Source organism: Benincasa hispida, chromosome 7, assembly GCF_009727055.1.
Source record: "Benincasa hispida cultivar B227 chromosome 7, ASM972705v1, whole genome shotgun sequence".
Taxonomy (NCBI): Eukaryota; Viridiplantae; Streptophyta; class Magnoliopsida; order Cucurbitales; family Cucurbitaceae; genus Benincasa; species Benincasa hispida.
In genome coordinates this window covers 50,715,167-50,724,445 of record NC_052355.1, presented here as the reverse complement: position 1 = coordinate 50,724,445, position 9,279 = coordinate 50,715,167, and positions in this window count along the sequence as shown.

Below are 9,279 nucleotides of genomic sequence, written 5' to 3'. Positions count from 1 at the left end.
AATATAACATGGATATTTTAAAAATGCCAAAACCGAATTTGAAACCGAACCGAACCACATGTGTGGTTCAGTTTGGTTTCACATTTTAAAAAATTCGGTTCGACCATCAAACCAAACCGAACCGAACTATTTTCACCCCTACCTGATAGAGGGATTTCAAGGCTCTGATACTAATTGTTAAAGACAACCACTCTCTAATTATCTCCATAGTGGTACGATATTGTACACTTTGGACACAAATCTTCGTGACTTTGCTTTTGGTTTCAAACCAAAAAATCTCATATCAATGGAGATAATTATCCTTATTTATATACTCATGATCACTTTCTTTCCTAACCCATATGAAATTTTGTTCGTTAAAGAATATTCCACCTCCTATGAGAAAATCATGCAAATACTATTCAACTAAATAAAAATTCGAGATTAATTTGAGTGAAATGTGAAATTAGGGGAGGATCCAATGAACAACGTGGCAGACATTGAAACAAGATAATGTTGTTTACAAAGCAACAAGCACGTGGCTATTGACACTTCTATGAAATTTCTTCGCCGCAACGAAAATTCCACCGTCTGCCGCCGCCGTTGTCGGCCGTTGCAAAAATTTCCCCTGCAAGTGGTCAAGGAAAATGAAGAAGAACGCTGCGTTGACTGAGGTCGAAAATGTTTCGAAATTGTTCATGTCCAAATACTTTTTATCATTAGTCAAGGAATGTTCAATTAATTAATTGGTTAAAAATTATGAAAGAAATCTCAAAACTTCAGAGGTTATGTTTTAATTATATCTTTACATTTTGAAAATTTGATTTTATTTCGAACAGTTAAACGTACAAAAATAATTCAAAAAAATCAAAATTTAAGAATATAATTCAACTTAGATTTTCTAATTCAAAATTGAGATTCAAGTTTTTTCTACTACTAAAATAGTGTAGATCAACGATCTAAATTTTTTATTGAGAATTTTGTTGAATGATTAGATAAAATTTCAAGTACTTTTTATGGGTTCGACTTTGTGATTATGTTCAAAGTATATGTTTATAAATGGATTTTAGCTTTCATCAATTTAATTTTGAGTTTTTTTGATAGCTAAAGTTTTGTATGGTTTTGTTGATCTTTGTTTTATGAGCAATTTTTAAATTTAGTTTCTAGGACATATATTATTTGCGACACTTTGAGTCGGTTTAGAATGATTCAGAAAAAAATACTTTCCCAAAATACATTTTTATTTAAATATTTTTTATAAAAACATTTTAAAATAAAAATATATATGTGTTCGACAATCCTTTCTCAAAAGTATTTATATGTATTTTTATTAATGTCAAATTATTATAAAGAACGACTATAAAATACTATGAACAAATAATTTAAAATAATGGTTGTCAGAATTGGTCGTATGGGGTGGTTATAGGAGTTGAACTGCCGGTTGTGGCGGTTGGGGTTGAACGATAACGGTCGTTGGAGTTTGCCCGTGGCGGTAGTGGTAGAAAGTTGACCCATAGTGGTAGTTGAAAGTGGTGGTCAGAGGTTGACTGACAACAATCTCTCAATTTTGTCAGCAGTGGTGGTCAGAGTTGGTTGGAGGTGACACTCTATTAAATGCTCAAAATTCATTTTTCTAAAAAGTTGGTTTCATGTGTTTATTCTAAATCAACTTATTTTATAAATTCATTTTTTCAAAATCTATTTTGAGTGGTTGTTAAACACTTTATTTATTTATTTTTCAAAATGACTTATTTTGTTAAGTTATTTATGAAACTGGTTTATATCATAAAACATAAGAGTCTTTGGATTAAAATAAAAAATATCTCAATTCTCGAACACTATTTTGGATCAAACCAAATCAGTTTTATTTATTTAAAAAATAGACAGTTGCAAATATAGCAAATTAGGCCTAAAGTGTTAGCAAGTGTAACATAATGTAAAAAAATTATAAATATGACAAAATTTAGATAGTCTATCTATTGTAACATAATGTAACATAATGCTATATTTGTAATTTTTTTAAAAAAATTGTTATATACTTGGTTATTATTCCTAGAAATGCTATCTATTGCAATTACCTTAAAAAAACATTGAATAACAAATTTTGGAAATTTCTTAATTTAGGAAAGGAAAAAAATGGGCCAGTTTGGTAGAAAAGTTTCACGAAATGACCCAACTCTCAAAAACTTTTCTATAGATAACCTCTTCCTAAAAACTTATCTATGACTAATCTTTTGTGCTTGTGAAATACCAATTTTACCTTCAATTTAAAAAACTCTTCAAACCGCACTACGAAGCATTGTTCACCCCACTTTTTCACTTACATCTTCTCTCATTGTGCGTTTTTGGCTCTCGTTTTCTCTCATTTTTTTCTCTTGTACCTGACTCATCGTTTCCCATCTTCATCCGAGCGTTTAGCCACATTCTCGTCGGTCGTTTGTACATATTTTCCCTCGTCGTCTATCTCTAAAAGGTATGTGATTCTTCTCCTTGAATGCATGTTGATATTCATTTAGGATTCTCGCTGGTCGTTTAGGGTTTGCAAAGGGTTCGTGCCTACCATTTGTTAAACTACCTCTCAGTTTTTGTTAAATGATTGTGTATTCGTTCTTAAAAGATTGCTTAAATAATCCTAGGCCAGCATTTAGTATTCTTTAAACAATCGAGAGAAACGTAAACGATCGTTTAGTGGTGTTTACGCAATCGTATAGGTATTTATAATGTGATTGTTTAGTTGTTTGTTACATGATCGTTTAAGTATTTGTAATGCAATCGTTTAGTTGTTTGTTATGCGATCGTTTAGGTATTTGTAATTTGAACGTTTAGTTGTTTGTTACACAATCGTTTAGGTATTTGTAATGCGAACGTTTAGTTGTTTGTTACACGATCGTTTAGGTATTTGTAATGCGATCGTTTTGTTGATTGTTAAGCGATTGTGATCGTTTAGTTGTTTGTTATCCGATCATTGTGTTTTATTTTACATGATCATTTAATTATTTGTTATGCGATCATTTACTTATTGTGGTAATGTATGCATTTGTTACATGTTGCTAAGATGGTTATTCTTATTGAGAAATATTTTCCTGCTACAGTTTCTTACCAAATCCACAAAACTACGTCCATTATTAAAAATAAGTTGACAGAAGAGCAGATGAGAATGTTTAGAACAACGATCTTTGGTCCACTGTTGGACGTAGATCTTGTATTTAATGGTCAACTTTTTCACCGTTTTATGTTAAGGGAGGTCATGGATGCGAACCCAGACGTTATATCATTAAAAAAATTAAGGAAGAAGGTAACATCCTTCCAAGACGATTTTAATAAGCTAACTAGGTTGTGGCTGACCAAGGAAATTATAGAAAGAGAAACAAGCGATGAGAGATTGCGACAACTCATTCTTTGACCAAGGGACCCAAATGATAAGGATAGTTCTTGCAAGGACGTGGAGAATGCATTCGAGAAGTTACTTTTACAAACGATGAAGATCTCGTCGAGGTTGCATTGGCATTATTCATCGAAACGGTGATGATTGAAAAAGATAAGAAAATCCAAATCGATGTGAAGACATTTGGGATTGTTGATGACCCTGAAGTCTTTAGACATTATGACTGATCGTTCGTCTTTTTCAAACGTACCTTAAATAGCATAAAGACTATCATGCATGAGAAGAAGGAGGAATGAGGCACATGAGATAAAGAAAGTAGAAAATGCTCATCATGCCTCATATTATTGTATAAAGAGATTTACACTTGCATTCCAGGTATGTATTTTTGTTTCCATTTTATTTTAATATGTGTGTTAATACTATATGTTTAACAAAAGCTCCTATATTATAAGTTTGGGCTTATGAAATTTTATCCACGTCAAGTAAGTTCATAGCCACCAAAGTCAGCAAGGCTGCAATTCCCAGAATTCTTAAATGGACTTGTTCTCATGCTTCATCTTATAAATCATTGAGTAAGAATGTGTATCAGCTTAAAAAAGTAAGTAACCGATCGCTTAGTAATTATTGGCATCTATTATAGTTTCATGCATTATGACTTACTCATTTTCTTATGTACAGACTATTGTTTTGACGAGACTTGTACTGAGCGCAGAGGAGATAAGGTACAAGGAGGACCAGTTGGAAGGAAGAAAGGATTGAGGAGGTGATCCATGAAGTCAAAGGAAGAAGGATTGAGGAGGTTGAGAGGCATGGTCACTCTTTCGATAGTTATGAGTCCTTTGGGGGGACATGATGGGTTGGACCAGCATGTTGGAGAGCAAGAAAACCCTCTATCTGATGAACCACATATTGGTGAGCAAGATCAACATGTAACTAAGCATCGTGCCATAAAGCTGAAATCACATAGGCCAGTTCAAACTAACCAGAAGAAGGGTAAGAGGGGATATGATGAATCGTCAAATACACAAAATAAGTCCTCCAAACATCGTCATTCCAAATCATACAAAGTTCTTTGAGAGGAAATTAAAGAAGTTCAAAAAGATTTGGCAAACCTGACTACCATGATCTGTTAGATGGGTGATATCTTTACTGTCCAGCATCATCTGAGCTGTGGAATGCATACAAAAAAATAGAAAAGCCATTTGAAAACTAAGAATGAGGAGCAAACAATTGTATGTACATTTCAAACCAAGGAGTTCTTTGGGATACTTGAGCAGAACACATGGGTGATTAGGAACGTGAGTAATTCTATAAATCTTATAAAATTTCTATACGGTCGTTTAGAAAATGTTTAACGATTGCTAAAAACATATTAAATGATCGTTTAGCAATTAACAAACGATCCGTTAGCAAATATTATACGAGCGTTAGAAAATCCTCAACGATCGTTTAGACAATCGTCAACAACCGTTTAGACAATCATCAACGATCGTTTAGACAATTGTCAACGATTGTTTAGAAATGCTTTAACGATCTTGTAGTAAATATTCAATGATCATTTAGGAACAACTAAGCGATCTTCTAGTAAAACCGAATTTATAATTATATTTTTTAATCAAAATATGGATCTCTTATTGGTACACGTGCATCATAAGTTGTAGTCGAGACCTTATCTGTGCAAGTATCGATTCACAGTGATTGATTCTAGCTTCACGGTATGCAAAATTTCACATCATAATAACTCTTCATTCAACTTTATATTTACGTATTGCTTTGCCCTAGCATGCAATAATTTCACTAGAAGGAATTACTTCCAAGATCTAGCCAGAAGGTGTGGAAATGGAAGATAAAAAAGAAAAATTGTAGGTTGGTTGGATCAAGAAGACACATGAGGTTTTAGGCCGGGTCGTTCTACTTCATTGACTATGTACTTAGACAACACGAAGAATATAAACCATCATGGATAGAGGTTGACTTCATAGTTGGGCCAATCAACATCAAACAACATTGGCTCATGCTTGCCATCAATTTAAAATCGTGCACCGCCTATGTTTTTCACTCAATGCCTAACTACATAGGTAGTGATATACTTGATGGTTATCTTCAGCTGGTGCCTAGATCAATACCTTTGATGTTGATTTCCATCAGACATGACAAGAGACATAAAAAATTAAAGTACGGGCCATGAGAATTGAAGAGATCGAAGACAACACTCCAATAGGCAAGTCTCTTGATTGTCACATTTTTTGTGCTAAATTTATAGAATATTTTGTGACGTGTATAGATAGGGATAGCTTAAAATAGAACAATATGGAATTTTTTATGAAACAATACGTTGCCCAGTTGTGGGCTAATCAATATGTATGGTAATTTATACTTGAATTTTTTGAAGTGAATTTGCACTGTATATCTATGTTGAACCGAATAATATTAAAAAAGAAATACAATGAAGAACAAAAAATAACATGAATAAATGATTGTACAGAAATAAGTAAATGGTTGTCTATAAATAACTAAACGATTGGTTACAAATAACTATGATTGCACATATATAAGTAAACGATCGCATGTATATAAGTAAACAATCACATATATATAAGTAAGTGGTCACATATATATAAGTCAACGATTGTTCATAAAAAAAAGTAAACGATCTCACAGAAATAAGTACACGATCGCATATATACAAGTAAACGATCTCCCATAAATTACATATCATTGGGCCTAGATGGGTTAGTGCCAGGTGTTACTAATGTTTGTCTACATGTTTTCTCGTTATTCCGTCTCTGAACACATCATGTACACTTGTGGATTTGTCAAGGCTCCTCTTCAATAGAAGGTATCCTAACGATTTGACGTTGACCCACACCTGGCACCTCGTGGTGGTAGAAGTTCGAAGTCTTCAAAATCTGATCTTCGACTCTATTTTTGTCTATGTCCAATAGGGAAGATCGGTTCTGCATAAGTTGCAAGAACACATTCAACTGTAAACCATTTTACACATAATATTTGAACATTAATAATTCTAAGGGTTGCCACAAATATTGCATGAGAGCATGGGATCTTTATGCAATTGAACTCCATGCAAGTATATGTTTTGAACGAAGATCAACCAATCCCCCCCCTAAATATCCATCGTCCACATTAATTATATGCATGTCCACTGGAGAAACACGATATGTTCTAGACATCAGTTCTGATTGTAGATTGTATCAATTGCAGCGGAAGAACAAGGATCATCTAAACATTCTAATTCACTATTTTTGGCAAAATATAAAGCATGCTTTTGCAGAAAAATGGGTTTCAAAACATACCTCTTGTAGAACTTCTTCAAAGCCCCTTCTTCAGTTGTAATATTCTCCATATCTTGTTGTAGACAACCTCAAGATCTTTCTCACTATTATCTTGGTGCTCTAGATTGAGTTGTGGGATTCAAAACAAGCTTGAATCAAAGGATAAAGGAGAAAAGCTCACAACAACAACCTTTGTTGAAGAACCCTTCTTCAAACCGAATTTTCTCTCAAAATTCTGTAAATTGCATGCCCGATTTTCACTCTAATCTCTTCATTATATTGCAGATCAACAAGCAAAGAGAAGAGCTACATGAGTTGCAGCTCATGCTTGGAGAAGATAAAGGCAAAGATGTTGCTTCATGTGTGAGCTACTTCAAATATAGATAATGGAAAAACCCATTTTTCCATTTAAGTGTGTTTTGTTTTCCAATTTTCAATTTTATCTAAAAATCAAAATTTGATTTTATAAATATATTTTGATTTTAAAAATGAAAATTTAATTAATTTCATAAATTAATTATTAAATAAAACTTAATTAATTTAATATCAAATATTAAATTAATTTTAACACATATCCATCTTTATATATTTAAATCATATTTAAATATATAAATTCTATTACTTTGTTTAATTCTAAAATTAAACATATAATTATATCTCATATAATTACTAATTCCCTTAATTCTAATTTGAACGTTTAAAGTTAACTTATCATGTTATTCTAGAGATAGTCCGTTACGAGCTAGTAGGGGGACCTCGCGGACCTACAGATCATGGGCTCCAATAATCTGAGATTAATTAACCAAACTCATTAGACCAAATTAATCTCCATTCGTTAACTAATGGGTCACTCCACTAAAGCCCATCGTTGCACTCCCTTCACTGTAGATATATTATGTCCACATGATTTAACCATAATCAGCAAGTCGACCCTTCACAGGTTGTTCATAATAATGGTTGGGTCAAATATCCATTTGACCCCCAAGATTACGTCTTATTCCTTAAGTCCCTACTGATCCTCTAATGAACAACTAGTTTGTGATCCAATCACCAAACAAAAATTTCTCAGCCTAGTGAGAGGGTGGGGTCCCTTGTTCAAGACCTGGATTCAATACTTGAGATAACAACCTTTCTCCTACCCCTAAATCGGGTAGGTGTGGACTCCATCTTCCACCCTATGTCCCCAGCTATCTATCCGGTCTTACCCTTGAAATGGAAGTCTTATTGAGCCGCCGCTATTGACCCAACCCTCAATTATGCAAATATAAGGGCAATCTCGAATAAACAGGAGTTCATAGTTAGCTTAGGATTAAGATCGAGTTACGTAGGTCATTTAGGTGAAATAGTCAGTCTTAAACAGTAAACAACGTTATAAAGTAAGAGTGACTTATTTCTTGGTCCTGATCTTATGAAAACTCATTGCATAGGACGCCCCCACTTCTCATGTCATAACATGTACGAATTAGGATCACATCGTATATAACACTTTACAACTTTTTGTAACAACTATAGAGTAGGCCGCATCCAATAGTGTTACCAGAATAAGGTACCCAATCTCATTCATGTACCATAGATCATTTTGATAATTTACTCGAACCCGGTCTACTCTTATGTCTCCACATAAAGTTCAAGTAATCATACAATAGTCATGGGTCTTAGTTTATTTCATACAATTTATGAGATCAATAACAATTATATTGATAATAAAAAATGTTTATCATCTTACAAACTGCGAGTTTTTAGGACATAAAATCCAACAATACTCCCACTTAGACTGAAACTTCAATGGATCAATATATACAAATATATACAATGTTGAGTTTACATGGAGAGAATAAAACGTATAGATACAATAAACTAGGGCATCACAATACCCATAAATTCTCCCACTTGCCTTAGTGATACAAAACTCGTAGACCTAGTCCTATTAGGTGACCCTCGGACACTTAGCCGAGAGGGCCTTCGTAAATAGATTAGCTATGTTTCTTTTGCTGATTCACTTACAGCAACATACTTAACTTTCACTGTGGAGTCTGCAATACAACTTTGCTTGATGATTCTCCACACAACTGCTCCTCCGTTCAGAGTGAATACTGACCCCGAAGTTGATTTCCTCGAATCAATATCGGTCTGAAAGTCATAATCAGTGTATCCAGTAAGGATCAGATCCTTAGGACCATACACGAGCATATAATCTTTCATTCTCCGAAGATACTTGAGAATATTTTTAACAGCAGTACAATGGTCATGACCAGGATTGGATTAAAATCTGCTGATAATTCCTACATCATAGCATATGTCGGGACGAGTACATAACATTGCATACATCGAACTCCCAACTGCAGATGTATATGGAATTCAATTCATCTTCTCAACCTCTTGAGGTGTCTTAGGACTCTGCTCCTTAGACAAGTGAATTCCATGCCTGAAAGGTAAAGATCCTTTCTTGGAATTTTGCATTTTATACCTAGACAACATCTTGTCTTTATAAGATGCTTGAGATAATGCCAATGTTCTGTTCTTGCGATTCCAAATTATTTGGATTCCAAAAACATACTGTGCTTCTCCCAAATCTTTCATTTGGAATTGTGAAGCGAGTCATCTCTTAACGTTAGCTAGATA